Source organism: Apis mellifera, linkage group LG13 (assembly GCF_003254395.2).
Source record: "Apis mellifera strain DH4 linkage group LG13, Amel_HAv3.1, whole genome shotgun sequence".
Classification (NCBI taxonomy): domain Eukaryota; kingdom Metazoa; phylum Arthropoda; class Insecta; order Hymenoptera; family Apidae; genus Apis; species Apis mellifera.
In genome coordinates this window covers 6,254,914-6,273,993 of record NC_037650.1, presented here as the reverse complement: position 1 = coordinate 6,273,993, position 19,080 = coordinate 6,254,914, and the positions used below count along the sequence as shown (strand labels likewise).

At 44.5% G+C, this 19,080-nt stretch overlaps 1 protein-coding gene across 12 annotated transcripts in view; it reads right to left on the bottom strand.

Annotated features, from left to right (window-relative positions):
* Nucleotides 1-19,080, bottom strand: part of LOC408430 (voltage-dependent L-type calcium channel subunit beta-2) — an 83,820-nt gene that overhangs the window by 51,637 nt on the left and 13,103 nt on the right. The gene's annotated exons all lie outside the window — the stretch shown is intronic.

The following is a 19,080-nucleotide window of genomic DNA, read 5'->3' as shown; positions in this document are numbered from 1 at the left end:
CTCGCCTCGCTACACGAGATCCTTCATTCACGAGCACTGTTTCATCGGCGAAGGGACTCCCAAGGACCTCGAGCAAAAAAGAGGCGAAGCCAAGGAAAAAAAAACGAGGGGAAAAAAAAAAATACATTTCTTGTACAGTTGACCCTGCCTTTTCTCCCCTTCCTCCCCCCCTTTACGATTCTAGTCCCGCGCATTGGACGGAACGATCTCGAGCATAGAAAAAAGAATGAAATAAAATGAAAAAGAAAGAAAGAGAGAGAGAGAGAGAGAGAGAGAGAGAGAAAGAAGAGGAGGATTGGGTCAAGAAGTCTTGCGGATTCCCTCCAACAGTTGGAGTACTAATGATCCAACCTGGCCGGGGTACATCAACGAGGTATCCGGTGTATCGTGTAACCCGCTAAGTGAAAATGCGCGTAGATCCAGCTGAGATACAAGATCACCGGTCCGCCTCCTCTCTGTCGCCCGCCCTAGTCCCTCTCCTGCGAGAAACAATAAAAGCGGTAAACCGGCACCGACGTAATCCCGCAGGACCCACAGGCCTCGTTCCACGGCCGAGCGCGCAGGGCGCACGGGATCACGACGACGACGACGACGACGAGGACGACGACGACGACACACACGGACAAGAGAGCTCCGTATCCAGATTTTTCGGGTGTGCAGCGTGTCTAATCCTAATGCGAGGACTTGGAAACGTTGCACGATTGCTTATGGCCGCTCGACAAAGGAGCCGTGACGACGCCAGGGATCTACCAGCCGCCATTTATCCGTCTGTTCCTGTTTTCTTGGCGCTGCGTTTATCACGTTTATGGGCTCGAGACTTCTTCTTTCTTCTTTTTTTTTGCTTTTTCTTCTTTCGCTCGCGCGCACGCGTGATGATTGTTCATTTCGTAATATCGTCGGAATTTTTTCCTTTTTTTTCTCTTGCATTTTCGATTTATTTGCGTAAAAATGTCCGTTACGTTTCCCCCTCCACAATCGTTTATCGCGTGAATTATTGCGCGATAATTTATCGATTAACCGAGGCTCGCGTCGAGCATAATCAACCGATCAGGATTCTTCGGAAGGAAACGAGACGAAAAATCCAGCGTCGACGAATTTTTCAAGCTATTTCTTTTTTTCAAGCTTGAAGAGAGAAAAAAATTACTTATACTTTCGATTGAATATTTCATAATCTCTCTCTCTTTCTCTCTCTCCGTATAAAATGAAATGGTGCATTTGCTGGCAGACGTTTCGAATAAGAGTTTCCCGCCGCGTAATTCATTTTATTAGCCGTTGGTTGCGGCGTCGGAGGGCGGAAGATTTTCGCGTGTCATCGTTGCCGCATCAGCAACGTTGACGTTGGGATCGGTTCTCTGGTCCGTGAAAAAAAAGACCAGGGTACAATCCCCTCCCCCCTTTTCGACTTTTCGACTTTCGATCCCCGACCATACCTATTCGATCTCGACGTGAACCCCGGAAAATTTATCTCCTCCTTTTTTCTTCTTCTTCTTCTTCTTCTTCTTCTTCTTCTCCTCCTGCTCTCCCTTCCCATTTTTCGAACACAGACAGAGCGCAGAGTTTCCCATGAGCGTCGTAGGTATATCGACACTCTGGAAGCGGACGAAAGAGATCGAAAGATCGAACTGGGAGGCGAGAAGAAGGAAGAGAAACGGGCGCGAGGAAGAGAGAGAAGAGGAGAGGAGAGGAGAGGAGAGGAGAGGAGAGGAGCAAGTGAGAATATATACCTGCTGGTGGATATTAAAGCGAACATCATACCCTCGTCACTTTTACTGGCCCTCTATCTATCTCCTTCCCGCTCGCCCATCCCCATCCTCCCCGTCCTTGTTACATCCAGACAAGCGGTCCCCCTCCCCCCTCCACTCTCCTCATCCGTCTATCCTCCTCGTGCCAACGTATCGTATCCTGCAAGTTAAACACATCGAAAAGGAGGATGCTTTGCCCGGACACACAACTGCAAAGTCAAATCCTCCACGTTTCCTCCTCTTCGTAGTAACCCAACCTAAAGCCATCGATGATGGGGAGAAAGAGAGAAACGAGAGGGAGGAAGGGAGAGAGAGAGAGGAGCTCCCTTCTCGTGCACTTATGCTGCATTCCAGGCTTAGACGCTCGTTTCTACTCTCCATTTTCATCGTTCTCGCTTTACGGTCGCGTCGTTAGCCCTAAAAGCGACCCATGCTCTCTCTCTTTCTCTCGTTCTGCCTTCCCTACTCGACGTCGACGTTGGTTTCAGAGGCTCACCTGCTCGGATGGATCATGGGCCGCGGCTCAATCCCCCCGCGATATCGTGCCGAGCGTTACCTCGCCGACTTACCAACGAGCAAACGTGCTATTCAGGATTAAACGTCGTTCCGTCACTTTTCGTTGCAGGAAATTCTCCAACGGTTAAAATTCTCCTTCCTTCTCCACTGCTGGGATATTACGGCTAATTATCTCGATTAAATTGCAACATTTTCCTCGTGTTCTTGCTCGATTAACGAAGTTTTGAAGGCAGAAGCGAGAGAAATCAAATTTGTACGATCGGTTTATGCAAGTAAAATTGCTTGAACATCCGATGAAGCGTGACAATTCCATCGTCAGCCTGCGTTCCATCCTCTCGAGAAGAACGTAACCTCGAAACGTAACCCCCACTGTCTCAGTCCAGCCTGTGCAATCATACGCGCAGATACACACATTCGAGCGATTACGTTGATTGCGAGCGTAATGAGAGATCGGTCACCCGTCTCCTCGTATCCTCGCTTCGATCCTGCGTCTATAATTACTCGCCTCGAAATACTCTCTGTGTCCTCGAACCGAGAAGAGAGAGAGGGAAATGGAAATTTTGGGCTCAAAGTGGAAATCAAAGGTCGTACGAAGCCACGAGAGAGAGAGAAAGGAACAATGGCAAAGTTGCAACATGTGGTTACCGAGGCGTGAACCGCATCACCCTCGTACGTCAAGGTGCAGCACCTTCGATCCTTGGATTCGCCGCGCGTGTCGAGATTTGTTACGTTATCCTCAAAACTCGATCCACTCCCTTTCAGCGATCGAGAAAGACTCGTATGTATGTATATATATATTTCTCGAGATGAATGTGAACGTGTGGAGGAGGGAGTCACGCAACGAGGCAGCTACGTGACCCATCACCTCCGCAGACGGATTATCGGGAAGAAGTTTGCGCTTCGATTCTTGGAGTTTGAAAAAGTTTGAAAGAGAGAAAGAGAAAAGGAGGAATATTTTTTTCTTTTTTTTCGATCCGAATCGTCTGCTCGCGCACGTGACCGCGCAATCTTGAAGAAAGAAAGAAGAAGATGAAACGAAATTCGAATAGAAAAGAAGATTTTTGTTTGGATTAACATTTGATCGGCGAAACTGTGAAACTGTGTGTATCGGCATTATTCCTTATTCTCGTTTTATTCGCTTGTTTTTCTCGGCGTGGTGAGAGTAATTGGTCGGAATCACGTAGGCCGCGAGCCTACGTGTCGATGGAAAAAGGGAGAAGAATGTTAATCATAGAGATAAAACAACAAACGAGGAGAACTCGTTACTTAATGTACACGCCGCCCGGTATCGACAGCCGGGTCCGAAATTTATTAAACGTCGCCGTAAGAGCAACGGCGATCGTTTCAGCGGAAAAGCCAAGCCGTGGCCGGTTGGATGGAGGTTCGTTAAAAACTAGTTCTAACGGTACCGGTAGGACAGATTTTCTTGCAACACGGTATTTCCTGATAACGCAACTCGCCTGGCTTCGCCGCACCGACGCACGCCATTAACGCTCGTATTTATAATAACTCGCGCTCTTGCACGTAATAACCAGTCCTTCTGTAATTGCCCGACCCGCACCGCGTCCTCCTACGCGCAGGCTTTATGGATTCCTTTTCGATTTTCCTATTCCCTCCCGTGTCGATCGGAATTCTGCGGAAATGAAAAGAAAAAGAGAAAAAGAAAAAAGAAAAAAACGGAAACCGAGAGAGAACTAGTTCGGCAGAATTAATTACATCTCTCGTGTAATAAGAATCAGAAATCGTTTTTCTCTTTAAATTCTCGTTCTCTCTCGACGATTTCAATTTTATTTGCTACTTGCTACAGCAAAATCGAGCGGGCGAATAATTTTCTTACGTGTGCACACCGGCGTAACCTGTAATTACATGATGGATAGCGATAGGCACCGCATTTACTATTTTCGCGTTTCCTTTTCGTACCCATTCGAATCCGCGATTAATCACGATTCTTTCCGAGTCGAAATGAAAATTTTATCTTCCCTCTCGTCTCGATCTCTACACGTTGGAGAAAAAGGAGAGAGAAAGAGGAGGGGGAGAAGAGAGAGAGAGAGATCGAAGCGAGAAGCAGTTAGTCGCGTTAGCGCCGCAACGAAAGAGCGGCTCGCGCCCAACACGGCGCAATCTGGTCCCGATCGGTGCACGCTCGAATGCGCCCGCGTCCACAGCCACGGCTGATCTTAATTACAATCGCAAATGAGACGGCGAGCGGATAATTGCGGCGCATGTCGCAAGTCGCTACAATGTCGTCCGGCCGGTGTCCCTACGCTGGAACACGGCCACGTATAGGCCACGTTTCTGAAAGCGAAAATAGCGACCATTACGCGACGAAACGGTCGATCGTTTCCTTCGTATTTTCGTTTCTTCGTTTCCGCGAAAGAAAGATTATTTCACGCGTCAATTTCGATACGTGACGCGATTGCGAAGAAAAATATCGATTTCTTTGTTTTAATTATTATATATTTTTATGAATTTTATATGAACGAGATATATGTATATATATATATATATATATAGTACTACTATTACTACTACTACTAGAAGAATCTAAAAGACGACAAGTCCTTATCGAGGTCGAAATAATTGATTTAATAGCGCGGTCGCTCGTTTCCCGGAAGAAACAGTTTCCGGAATCTCTCGAGGAGTGAAACGTGTCGAAAAACGTGGTGAATCCAATTACTCTTGTTATTTTTATGCGATAAACAAGTGAATCGAGTAACGAAGAAGAATTAAGAATATCGAGGAATATCGGTTCTCTTCGACGAATATCTTCAACGTTTCCCCTTTCCGACCGACGAATAGGAAAGAATATTTAATTTCCGCGTTACCAGTTTTTATCAAGGCTTTTCTTTTCGTTCGAAAAAGTGATTCGTGATTCGATTAGCGAATCGGGAATTCGAATCGAGGGAAACGTTTCACTTACGGCCTTTCAATTTCGAAACGGTGTCATAGCGGAATCGTGAATTCCGTGGGGCGATAAAAAAACTGGAGGAACGGCGAGTGGTGGATAATTATTGGATTATCCCGCTTTTAACCGCAACTTTACGCCTGTGCACGATACGTACTCTCCTTTATTAAGTGTGGCCGAGTCTCGTGCGACTGCAGTCGATCGATAGTTCGCCAATGCGTTTCCGTTGACACCCTTGCAGGGCGATACAGTTGCATAAGTAATGTTTATATTTAGAATCTTCTCCACGTTCAAACCTTTGTCCACTCTTCTTCTTAGATTCTTCTTTCCTTCCATCCAACGTTTCTTCGCTTTCTTCCGTCGCGTAATTGATGAACAAATTATTATTGGAAAATTTGGAAGAGCGCGAGACATCGAAATTAAACTCTAAAAGAAGGATCGACAGGAGAGAATCCTTTTCTAAATTATTTTATACGACACTTTTTTCTCCCGATCGAATAGAATATCCTCGATGAACGTCTCTTTCAACAAAGTTCTCTTCCACGCGTAATCCACGCGTTTTATTTACCAACCGCACTTTCGCCGATTCAACCGAGATTTCACTTATTAAACGGCGGTAAATCACTGGCCCGTGTCACCTCGTATCGTTTATATATCTCCTCGCATGCGTTAATAATCCGTTTTGTCCGTTTTGTCCAGCCATTTATTAAATATGTAAATCGCGTAAACTTTCATTTTTTTCTTTTCTTTTATACGGTTTATCGCGCGCCGTTTGCCAAACGATCGCCATCCGAGCCGAATGTATATTGGCCCGATATTTCAACCTTCGATAGTTAAAACTAAAAACCGCCCCTTTGAGGGGACGAACGATCGATTAACCGATGACGCGTCATCAGCCGACGACTTCGCGCGACAATTCTTTCAGCCGGACAAATTCACCGTTCTATCCTATCCGTGAGAACGATATTCCTTCCTTTCCCCCTCTCAAACAAAAAAAAAAAAAAAAAGAAAGGTTTCGATCGATTCCTCCCCCTCCTCTGTCTCCATTCGATAATCTGGACGACGATTATTGACGTTTTCGCTGCCGCGAGGAGATACGAAGTCATTATTCGTGCCGGACTTTATCTTATCTAGCTTGTAAAGCTGGTAAACGATACATACGTGGAAATAGTGGCCTGGTTTCTCTCTCCTTGTATCGCGCGCAAAAATGATGTAAAGCAACTAGGGGGACAAGCCGTGTCTAATAGGCCGGCTTTGAGCGAGACGTTTTTACAATTACGACCGGTAGAATCGAAGCAATTAGTATTTCTAACCGGGCACCGTCGATTATTTGCGTTTTATCTCGATATGATTAATTATAAATCTCTTAAAGATTTTGCCAGATATATAATTAAGGATTCCTTTTTTTTTTGGTTTCTTCAATTTTTTCCTTGTTATATTAAGTGTAAATTATTGGACTACTCTCTCTCTCTTTCTTTTCTTTCTCTCTTTGAAGAGAATGAATTCTTATCACCAATGTGAATTTATACTCGATGAATTTTATTTACTTTTACGATTCTTACTCTTCCATACTCTTTTCTTTAATTATCCATAAATTTTGAGTTATTCGTGAAGTATATCTCCCTCCAAAAATGATACGATTCTATTTAACCTTTCTCTAAAGGAGGGGTTCGAGTTGAATAATCACGAAGCAGATCTAGCAGAGGAGGGAAAAAAAAAAATTTCGAAGGAGGGGATTTGATCCAGAAATATTCGTTCAAAAAAAAAAGAACCCGTCAGAACTCGAAATCCCGAGCGAGGACTGTGGTTTCGTTCGAATCCACCAGCCAGAAATAAACAGAAAAATCCTGCGTTAATGAAACGCAGGTAAATCCGTGGGGAGACGTGTACTTGAGACGTTGTGGAATTCCATCTTGTATAAAATGATACACTGGTGCGTGATCTATCTATCAAAATTGGATTTCTGGGCCCACGATTTCCGGGAATAATAATAGAATACAAGCACGAAATATTTCGTTGCTCGACGCCCAACCTCGAAATGAAAGAAAGAACACGGTGGCCGTGGGTAATGAGTATAATCAAAACGATTTAGTAGGAAAGTAGCCGCGAGCTATATACATTCTCTCTCTCTCTGTTATACACGTACATACATATATATATATATATATACGTGCAGTTGAATTTGAATTTCGGCCGAGACGACTTTTACCTTTACACGGGGGCCGGGTAATATTCGCCGGTCACGAAGACGCCATCTGATGGACGACCAAATTGCCGGGTCCGACCGTCTTAGAACTGCCCTTTTCCTATTCGTCTCTAGCTTCTTCTGCATTATTCTTCTCGTTCTCGTCTAGCTTCCTCCATACTTTTTCCTTTTGCGGCGAACCATAGCTACCGGCGAATCCAAATCCATCCACCAACGTTCCTCTATCTTCGCAGATGTTTGCCGGCCGTCTACGAGCCGCTTTATCTATCCTCCCCCCTCCTCCTTCAAATCTGCGGTGGCGAACCGCAACAAGATTCTGCCAGTATATATACTTTGATTCGTAGCTATATATATATATATATATATATATATATATATATATCGTGTAATCGAGATAATCGAGGATGAGACCGCGTCTCTTACTCTACGATTCGTTTTGTTTAGAATTATTGTAGGAATCGAAAAATTGATATTGCATAGAATCGAATTCGATTTCATTGTTTGAGCAACGAAGATAAGCGATAGATAAGATAAAGGGGGGGATGACGATTCTATTTCCATCGTATATCCGCGATTTTCAATCGCGTATAAAGTGATAAATAAATCATATATATTTTTTCTATACCAAGTCATGTTTGCCTTGGCTCCTTCGGTATCTTCAAAGGTGTCTCGAAAATATATTATAACACCCTGTATACGCGACGACGTGGAAACTTGCCAATATGTAGAAGGAGGATACGTAAAAGTTCGATTAACGTCACCACCGATAGAACGTTCCATTCTATCGACAAAGTGATTCGAGTGGAGGCGAATCGCGTTTCTCCAATGAGACGGACAATCATCGTCTCTCTCTCTCTCTCTCTCTCTCCCTTCCATCGAAGATTCGCCTCGAGAATTACGGCTCGCGAAATGTTCACTCGAGGGAGATCCGTTCCAAGGAAAAATCGTGTATCCTCTCCAATAACTTCATTCCTTCCTGGCCGGGTTTCGAGCTAAGGGCCAGGTATAAGAACAAAGGAACGAGGAGGAGGAGGAGGAGGAGGAAGGTCACGAGCGAGGAAGAAAAACGACACGTAGATGGAATTACCGTCTGGTCCACCGATATATATATATATATATATATATATATATATATATATATATATACTTGTACGGTATATATCGTCGGGTAGATTTATGTAGGTAGGTGCGCAAGCAGGAGGTATTATGGTGGATAAACTAGGAAACCGGTGACCCAACTGCCGCTTTCGAATCGAACGTTATACCACCCTGGCCAAACACCCGGATCCAAGGATCTTTGTTCTCTCCGCCCATGCTCCCAATTACGTGTCGACTACACGTAATCATCTCTAGGTATTCAAAATTTAATTAAAATTCTTTCGTGAGTTTCTTTTTTTTCCCCGTCCGTTGTGATAATTATTTACACGATAATCACGCTGCTTAATTAAAAAAAAAAAAGAGAAACGTCCTAAACGTTTGAAAAAGAAAATTGAAATATTGCTCGTATACGGGGGAAGGAAAGAATCGGGATCTAATTTTAAATCGTCGTTCACTTTCGCCACGCATTGCGTAACTATTCGGATGAAAAATCGATCGTTATTTTCACTGTTTTTTTTTTTTTTTTCCCCTCTCCAACTTTTCCTCATCCACTCGTGTGTGTGTGTGTGTGTGTTATAAATAAACGTGGTGCATCGAGATGGATGGTGAAAAAAATGACGACAAGGCGCGTTACGTCACGGAAACTGTAACAAGAGAGTTCAGCAGCCTTTCGACGTTGCGAGAACACGCAACACGGAACAACGGAAACAAGAAAAACAACAGTAACGGAAGAAGAAGAAGAAGAAGAAGAAGAAGAAGAAGGAAACGGGCGGAGAGAAGAACGGTCGAGGTTGTGAAACAAGGCGACGGATAGAAAACCGTCTCCTCTCGCCGAAGGGGGTCGAGATTATCGTTCGTGGGCTGGAAAGCCGAGGATAAACCGATGAAGGGTTGCTCTTCCAAACCAGTGGCGCGTGCCTGCTGTTGATCACCCCTTCCACGCTATATTATACCGATGCAACCCCGTTGAATCACGCCCCAATAGCCCGTTCAGCTGTCGCAAAAACCGGCTATACAGACACACACAGACCGATTTCTCTCCAAGAACGAAATCTTTTAACAGAGGAACGTATTAATTTCTTTTTGTATTTCTTTCTTTTTTTTTCTCTCTCGATCCACTCGATTTAATCGGCCACGTGAACGATTCGAGAGATGCAGAAAAAGGTTTATTAAAATACGATAATCTTCCTCGCCGTTTACCTGAACCTTGTCTATATATATATATATATATATATATATATATATATATATATATATATATATATATAGATATATAATATAAAAGTTCTGAAAGGGATACAGAAAGGAAAGGGATTGTTACGTAATAATGGCTGGATGTATATTTATTTCTGGATCGCCTTGGTCTGCCTTTGGTCTGGAGTGGAGAGAATATCTGCAACGGGTACTCTGATTATTCTTGTCCTACATGAACGAGGAGGAGGAAGCTTCCGTTTTATTTTAAACGGTACGATTCATCCTCCATCATCCGAGATTGATGTTTAATATTCGATATTCAGAGAGAGAGAGAGCACCGAGTCGATTAACATAAAATGGAAGATGGAATTTTTATTACTTTTGCATTTACATGGCTTCCAGATTCTTGCTCTTAACGACACTTTGTTTTCGTACAGAGGCCTCTGTCTGGATAATGGACGGTAAAAATCAAAGTTCGAAACAACCCACACGTGTCCTATGAAACTGTAGCCTCGATAGTTCACGCGTTACACAGGCACCTGGCCGTGTATGTGTGAGTGTATGTGTGTAGTAATCCCCGCTGCTTGTATTTCCGCCTATTAATTTGTATAAGGCGATTGTCTCTCCTTCTTTTCCATACTTTTTTCTCGGTCGAAAGCCGCAGCATGGTAACCAGAAGGTAATTCGAGCACGGTTAAACGGGGGCCTGGGGAGCAAGAAGTCCCTTATGCTCTCTAAGTACTTAATAAGGTCCGACAAGGGCGTCCCTAAAGCCACTTTAACCGTGTGTTCCCCTTTTGGGATTAAGATTCTCGACATGCCGGAAGAAACGGCGGAGAAGAAATGCCGATAATCGTTTTCTAAACGTTTCTGTTTCTTTCTTTCTCTTTTTTCCCCTCCGCTCACAAGGGGTAATATTTATTCGAGCGATGCGGTTGCGAATGTTTATTAGACGTAATAAAGGAAGATCGGCCAAGGATACGAAGAATCGAAACTCGAGAGCCAGGGAAAATGAGGCATAGATTCGTTATACACGAATGATAATTCCAAATTTTTTAGGAATTGCCTTTTTCTTTTCTTTTTCAAGACATTTCAACCTTTCCAATTTTCGAAATATTCAAGATGTTGAAGATTTTTGTCGTAAATTTTTAAGAAAAGAAAAAAAGAAAAAAGAGAGGTTTTTCGATTGGATCGGGTGTCGCGAGGAGGGCGATTTAAACATTTTTCTGCTCGTTGCGGCGAGCGTTTTAATCGCATCTTCAACTGGCGTACACCTAGGACTGTCGTGGGGTCCCATCCGGACTGACCGCATTCTCACCCGCGTGACGTCAGCGTCGAAAGAGATCCTCTTTACCACGGAGCTGTGGAGTAGAGGAAGCTCATGAATTTGCGCCTGGCTACATGTCGGCCGGGCGACCTTAAAAATTCCCCGTGTTCGTTTATGGCCAGCTAATTAGATTTTTATCTTCATTAACGGCCCGCCCGACGAATCCAGTCCCGTGAATCGTTCCTTCTTCGTCGTTCACGGTTCACGCGTTGCTCCACAGTTTGCGGTTACACCAGTGTACCGGGTGTCTCTCCATTAATTCTCATCGATTATCAACAACTGGCCAAGACAAGTAGATTTCCTCTGTTTTATTACTCCTTTTCTTCTTTTTCAAGAAGATATATATATTCCATCTTTTCAATGATTCGTTCGCGATGATTAGAATGTTTTCGTTTAGGAAAAAATTTCTCTTCAAAACTTCTTAACGCGTTAAACGTTGATCGATCTTATAAACAGTATAAATCTCTCGCGTCTATTTCTGAAAATACGCGAGATTTGTTGTTTTTATGAATTGTTCTCAAAGAAAGAAGCGACAATGTATACGGTAGGATTCGTGAAATCTCTCCTGTGCGGGGTAATAAACGCCATATACAACGCGTCATAAACAAATCACAGAATCAACAACTCTGTACAAACACGTTTCGTCAATACTTTTCTTTCCGCTTCTCTCTCTCTCTCTCTCTTTTAAAAATCTCTGTCTTGTAAAAATATCACGTCTCACCTAAATGTTTTCAAATCTCTTGATAGACGTGCTCCTCCTTCGCGTAATGAAAAATCTTCCCTTTCTATCTATCGTTCCTAAAAATATATCAAGATACTTCTCGAAAGGAAGAGAGAGAGGGGAGGAAAAAAAGATATCGTAAGATTTTCATCCATGGACTCGTCGATTAAATTCTCGAGAAAAGAATGGAAAGAAAAAAAAAGAAAAAAGAAATCACGGCTTATATATCCATCGCGTTTACAAAACTCTCTTTATTACCGCGACGGTGATCCCCGGTTAATTCCCATTTTTCACGTGTAACGTGTCATTAGCGAATCCTGATGGAAAGGTTGACGTTAAATTTAAAATACGTAAGGTGCAAGGAGAAGGAGGCAGGTGCGTCGGTTTCACAATTTATTCATGAATTCGTTTAATCGGTCTCTGCTTGTTGCCGGGCTATCTGGTTTCCTAGCTTTTTTACACGGGCCGGTTAATCAACGTTTCATTCGTAGAAAATCGTTACCGATAACGAGGGCCATAAATTCTTTATTAGCCTGGATATACATTTAGCCTGCCCCCCCCTTCTCGCCCTTCTACCCCTCTTCGCCGCTCTCGGACTATTGCCAAACGTCATGCTGTTTTTAATACGTTGATCGAGCTTTAAGGTAACGAGGAGACGCTGTCTTATTATCTCTCGCTTCGAAACCAAGCGTAGAGAGGAGACTTTACTTCACCGTCTTACTTATTGCCAGATCAGAGAGAGAGAGTGTAGCTAATTTTCAAAATCGTCAAATGTCTTCTTTCGAGTTTCACGATTTCCTCTTGTAGATGGATCGCGACCTGGATCCAACAACTCTAATTTATTCAATTTAAAAAACGATCTCTCTCTCTCTCTGGATAAGCTGATGACTCTCGCGGAGAGGAGAGATCGAGAAGAGGGGTAAAAGAGGAAGAAAGGAGATCGGATCGAGAATACGTAGAGGCAATAAAGATATCGGCGGAATTTATAGAATCGTTCTTGCGCTTCGTATTTCGCTCTTGGATTCGCTCGCGCGCCAACCAAGAAATTATATAATAATCCTCGGGTCGTGATAAATTATAGCCGCTGCTTAAGGGAATTATCTCGAAGCTAACTTAAGGTTAAGTGATCTCGATCCTTTTCCACTTCGTTTCAACCGACCGTGGAAGGAAGAGGGGGTTGTAGAAAAGATTGGTAGGCGGAATTATGTCGCGAGTCGCCCTCTCTTCCTCCCCGAGGGGAGGAATAAGAGGTTTGGTGAAGGAAGAATGGAGGTCGAAGATGGCCACGATAATCGATATCGAGGGCTTCTTCTCTCGTCGTGGAATTCGAATGTTTGACGTTTGGCTGAATTCCATCAGAGCCGGTGGTAGGGTTGGTTAGTGGTTGGTTTTTCGAACGAGTTGGGAAACGGAAGTACGAAGCTCGACGTTAAGAAAAGGGAAGGGAACATCTTTCTTGAAATAACGAATCGTGGTCGATCCTTCTCTTTGGAAGACTTTTTCTTCTTCGATCGAGGACGATTCGTTCGCGACGAAAATTCAATTCGCGCGAATCGATAAAGAATTTATTTTTTTCGAATCGCTTCGACGGATAATTTTATAGGATAGTTTTGAAATGACGGGGGCAAAGTTTGGCAGCATCGAATCGCCTATATCCATCAACGAGGACGATTCGTTTTTTGCCCGAGTTCACCTTCCGCTCGACGGGGATCGTAACTGGATCGTCCCGCTTCCTAGAAGTTCCTAGAAAGTTATGTCGCGGATTTCAGCGAGCTTAACGATCCCCTGGAATTCTTATTGCCGCAATGAAAGCCGCTTAGCCTGGCTCCATCTCCCTCTCTCTCTCTCTCTCTCTCTCTCCCTCTCTCGATTCTAGGCGATCGAAATACCGCGACGAACGGGCAGGATCGCTCTTTTTGCCGTGGTACGCTTGTGTTTCGAAGTCGCGGTTTCTGGGAAGAGGGTGGCACGAAGCGGGGGCCAGGAATGCGGAGGAAAAGGACGAGACGCTGCTACATATTTATCGTACCGCTTTGTCAAAGGCCTCTACCAACGCAAAACCGAAGCTTAGATGCAAGCGACCGGTGCGCAAGAAACGGATCAGCCTTATTAATTAATTTAACCGGGCTAAATGATCCAAAGAACACGCGATTCCATTCCGACGCGGCCCGATCTCGATGCGTGTGAACCGGGAATACGAAAGTTTTTCGAGAGGAAACCGGTGGACGAGAGATGTTGCTCGTGGAACGTACGTGGAATTTTGTATGAATAACGACCGTATATAATCTCCCCTGCCTTCTTGTGATTCTTCCACGATGGAAAGTTTGAAAAAAATGCGGTCGGATAAGCGATCGAAAGCTCGATCGCGTTCGCCCGATGGAATTTCGTTGTAACTTTAAGACTCTAAAACTGTATTATATCCAAACATTTTTTAAATATCGTTTAATTCAATACAATTATAATATTCTTTCTTTCTTCTCCGTTACAATTCGAAATAATATGAAAGAATATCGTATCGATTCATTTTCATTCGCAAATTTCTTATCCTATCACAAGATCAATTGGAAAGTTACTAATGCCAGGGAAAACCAAAAGGAAGATAATGACAGTGACCGTGAAAAAGATGTGTAAAATAAACATCACGATCGTATTAATTAACAAACGATCCTTCCGAAGAAATTCATTACTCTTGGTTCCCCCAAGAATTCGTTTCTTTCTCCGATACCAGCCACACACGATAAAAGGCGTATACGGGCTCTCAGTCAAATTTTTGACACGATCTTCTGGGACAAGGAAGGAACTAGTTTCGAGCTCCGAAGGTCTTCTAGTCTCTCGAGTTCGTAATCGAGGTAGCCCTCGCCGTACACAGCCGCATTAATGGCGCGTCTAAGGCGGCCAACGGGAACAAAATGAATTTTTCGAAGGCGAACAGAAAGGAGAGAGAGAGAGAGGGAGGGAGGGCCGCGTGATGGAAAGAGGGGAAGAGGGGAGAGCAGTCCCGGGGCTGGGCATGGCTTACGACCGCTTCTTGCTAGAAACGCATGAATAATGCAACAATTGGCCGGAGAGAGGACGATCCTTTGTTTTCGCAGACCCTTCGTTACAGGCCGCCAAATTGCTCGCGAGCTATCCATCTCGTCCGCTCGAGTCACCGGCCAATTTCGTGTACACCTCCTCGTCTCTCCTCTTCTCTCCAACCCCTTCTTTCAGCGAAAATGATCAACCCTTCCTCGCCTCTCTTCCATGGAACGATTAATAATTACCAGAGACGTCATCCACGTCGAATCATCCCCGCGCAGCTGCGTTTCACTTGGACGGGTGGAAGGGACGATGGATGCACACGCATAATCTGTTCCACGAAATGGATTAGATTAGAGAAACCAGCGTGCGAGGATCTTGGGAGGATCGCGAATCGATTCGACGGATTTCGACTTCTCGGGATTACGATCGACTCTGTTCTCGCACGCCATCGTGTCAATATTCGGATGTGCGTTTACACATTTTATGTGTACGTTTCTTCAAGCAAGAGAGTAAAAGAACGAATCTGGAAGAAATTCGTTTGCGCAATGGCTGGTTTCGTAGTATCGTTAGAGTATCGAGATGAGACTTGTTTCTTTATCCCTATTACCTTATCGTTTTCATTTTGAAAGGACACGCGATATTTTCTTTCTGTCTATAGTTGCGTGAACGATATATGGCGAGCGAGTTTCAATATAACGAGCAAAGTTTTGAATTTCTTTCGTTACATGGTTAGAACAAGTGCCAGCTGTTATTATCGTTCTTCCAAAGTTCACTGGTCCAAAGCGGAGAAAGAAAAAGGAAATGGGAATGGAGGGGAAGGGGAGTGGAGACCAGGATTTATCGGAATTATCTTAATGAAGTGTCACTAATGTCCATCTTCGACGTTTCTCTTTCCTCCGGCGGAGAGATCCCTTGGAAAGATCCTTCATCCCACTCCTCCCGAGATGTCAGGTAGCCAGCGGTCCTGCCGCTGCATTCTCGAAGATTTTCTATGATAAAGTGGCCGTGGAATCTTGGAATGAGGTACGTACGAAGCGGGCCTTCCTCCAGTCTTTCTTCCCTCTTTTGGAAACGATCCAGACCAAGGGTTTTGTAAAGTCGGACGCAACGAGTTTGACGAGAATTATCCCGGACAGGTGAAGTAATTCGAACCCCATCGTCTATAAATAATCCAGCCTTTCCGGATCCACGAGCTCACCATGGATAGTTATGTTATGTTCTTCGTTTGTAAACGAATCGTACGATCGTTGTACAAATTCTTGTAAAAAATCCCGCCGGAATTCGTACGTATCGTAAAATGGGCAATCGAGTTGTATTCATAAAATTGTGTGCGCGTAGAATACGTTGAATTTGGAAGACTTACGACTATTTTAATACAATCGCGATTATAATTCACCGATCCTCCCGCGGTGTATAATTATTATTCGATACACGTTATTACAATTCGATTCCTGTCATCCCCGATCACTTTTAAAGAAAAGAAAAAAAAAAGAAAAAGGGAAAGAAAAAGGAGGTATCCGTCTAAGAATATCGCGCTAATGAACGGACAATCAGGGTTCCTCGTGAGAAAATGTTTTCGTCCAGGTAGATAGGATACTCTCCTCTCGCGTATAGGAATATTTTTAGCACAGGTAGGGCATGTTATGCGTCTATGAGCGGTAAACACACGGTAAAAATCGACGTTGGAGCGGGTGGAACCGAAAAACGCCCCCTCATCCATCCTCGAACGGACACACACACGCACTCTCTCTCTTCCTCCTCTTCCCTCCTCCTTGTTGCATCGACGTTCGGGCAAAAGGATCTTGGCGGGATGTTGGTATTGGTAAAAACGTCGGTGATGCTGGTACCTGTTTCGATTTACCTGAGAAAGGACTCTCTTCTCGGAGAGGAAAGAGGATACATGGGGCGAAGGATGGAGAGAGACGAAACGAACGCTCGGGAGCATCGATGATCCGAGGAGAGGATAGAGAGGGACGGAGTTAGTTTAACCCTCCCGATCCCCTGTCATTTGCCGCGAGCTTCAAGCTTCGTGAAGACCTCGAAGCCTTCGTCGTCCACCTATTCCCGCGTGCATCTCTACGATTCTTTCTCTCCACCCACTCATACACGCGTGAACCTCGGTAGTCGTTGCTCGTGCGGTTACAAACACACGCGGCGCATACCTGGACGTGTGCACCCCTCCTCCTCCCCCCATCTCCTCTCATCCCTACTTACCTTTATACCTTTATACCTGGCCACGGACGGACTGCTTCGTGCAGAGAGAGAGAGAGAGAGAGAGAGATACACGCGTCATTAAATAATCCTTGGCCGACGCTCATCAGGATCTTTACGAGGCGAAATAATATTCGGCCGACCGTTCCTGCGGATAGCCCCGCGATATTTTACGTAAGGATCATCCCGACGCTTTGTCTCCCTCCTCGTCTCTCGCTCCAACTTACCGATCCTTACCGGATTCTCTATCCTCCTTCTCCCTCCCTCCACTGTTATTCCACTCGTACGTATGTATTCCTCTCGTCAGCCGACGAATTTCTCCTTTTTTTTCATCTCCTCTCTCTCTCTCTCTCTCTCATTTTTCCCTCTCCTTCTGTTATTGCACACGAGACTCGCCGTGGCGTATCACGCGAACGCGAGAGATCATGTTTTATTTATGCCTTACTTACGACCGCTCTCACTCGGAAACCCGACGATCTTTGGATATTACCTCGAGATCTTGATACGCCATGGTAATTACGTCGGTTTTTAACAAGTTATGGTTATTGAAGCGTGGACGGGGGGGGAGAGTGGAACGCGGGACGAGTTAATTAATCTTCCGACATCTTTCGTGATTCCTATTGTTTTTTTTCCCTTTTCTCTTCCCTATGTACAATGGAATATAAGGAAGATGGATAAATTTATGGGAGAAGGGGATTCGGAAAGAAGGAAGGGAGGAGGAAGAAAAGAGGAAAAGTTGTGCAATCGATAATAAACTGAATCTGAAACAGCGAGGTAATGAAAATAAATTTATCGGGCCGAGAGAAGCGAGAAGCTGAACGGAAGTTCAGTGAATCGTGACGGTGGATTTATCGTACGTGGTTCTATCTTTAAGCAACGGCGAACGAGGAAACGATTGCGAAGCTTTAAATAATGCGCCGAGTGGAGGAGAGAGGGCGGAAAGTAAACTGGAAAGTGCATAATATAACTTATATGTAGTCGCGTTTTAATGCCTCGTTTTTCGAGAAAATTGAGGATCGAAAATTTTCCCTCCCCCGTACAGCATCGTCTCCCCGGTAAGTTTCCTACTTCCATTTGCTTATAAACAAAGACCAGAATAGACGTAATGGCCTCTGAAATAACAAACAAATCCTCTGGCCAAGTAATGCGCGTTTGCTTCACCGTTTTCAGCCTTGATTCTCTCTCTCTCTCTCTCTCTCTCTATACGATTAAATTTTCAAACGATTATTCGATCCAAAGTCCAACTTGTTATATCTCTTTCAATAGGGACAAATATATCGAAGAAACGTCGAAATTGCCGATATTCCCGTCACGAAAACGCGTACATGCTTTATCGATGCAATGAAACCTTAACCGTTCCAATTGTTTTCGACACCGCCGGTCAAAACGTCGTTCGTGATTATTATTATTCCGACGTTCAAACGGATTCCAGCCGGACCGGAAACTCCAATTTCTCGTGTCGCGCCATCTGCTCCCCGATAATTATTCCAAGACCGCCGTTATCGAGGTGTACTCAGGGCGTCAACTTCTATTACGATTTCCAGCTACCTATCCATCTTGTCCCTCTAAATCCTTCTCCCTCCCTCTCTCTCTCCCTCTCTCTCTGCCTTCTTCTCTTTCTCAGCTACCATAGAAATTCTCGGCTCGCGTGTTTCACGCGACTCTCGTCCGCAAACAATGCTCGATCTTTCGTGGATCTTTCCAATTAAGCGGGCAGAGGGTCCCGACCGATCAGGTGCAAAGGAAAGAGGGGGTGCACACCTCGTGCCGTTATATTCGTTTTTCATTGCCCTTGGGGCACCGGTTAGAAAAGGGAAGTCTCGAGAAATCTCCTCCAACTCTTGTTATTTCCTCTTTTTCTTCCTCCTCCTCCTCCTCCTCTTCTTCTTCTTTCTTTTCCCTCTTCCCGTTTCCTCCTTCGATTCCACGATACGAGTTGGCGACACTCGTTGTTGGCCCCGTTCCGAGAAGAATAATAATTCTGCAATTTCGGAGGCACGCGGTCGTCTGGCCCTTCTTCTTCTTCTTCTTCTTCTTCTTTTTTCTCTCTTTTTTTTTCCGCGCCACCAATTCCGCAGGTGTACACGCTTCGAGCATAAGCAGCCATCGTCTGCGACGATGATTTGCGAGCCCTTCCTT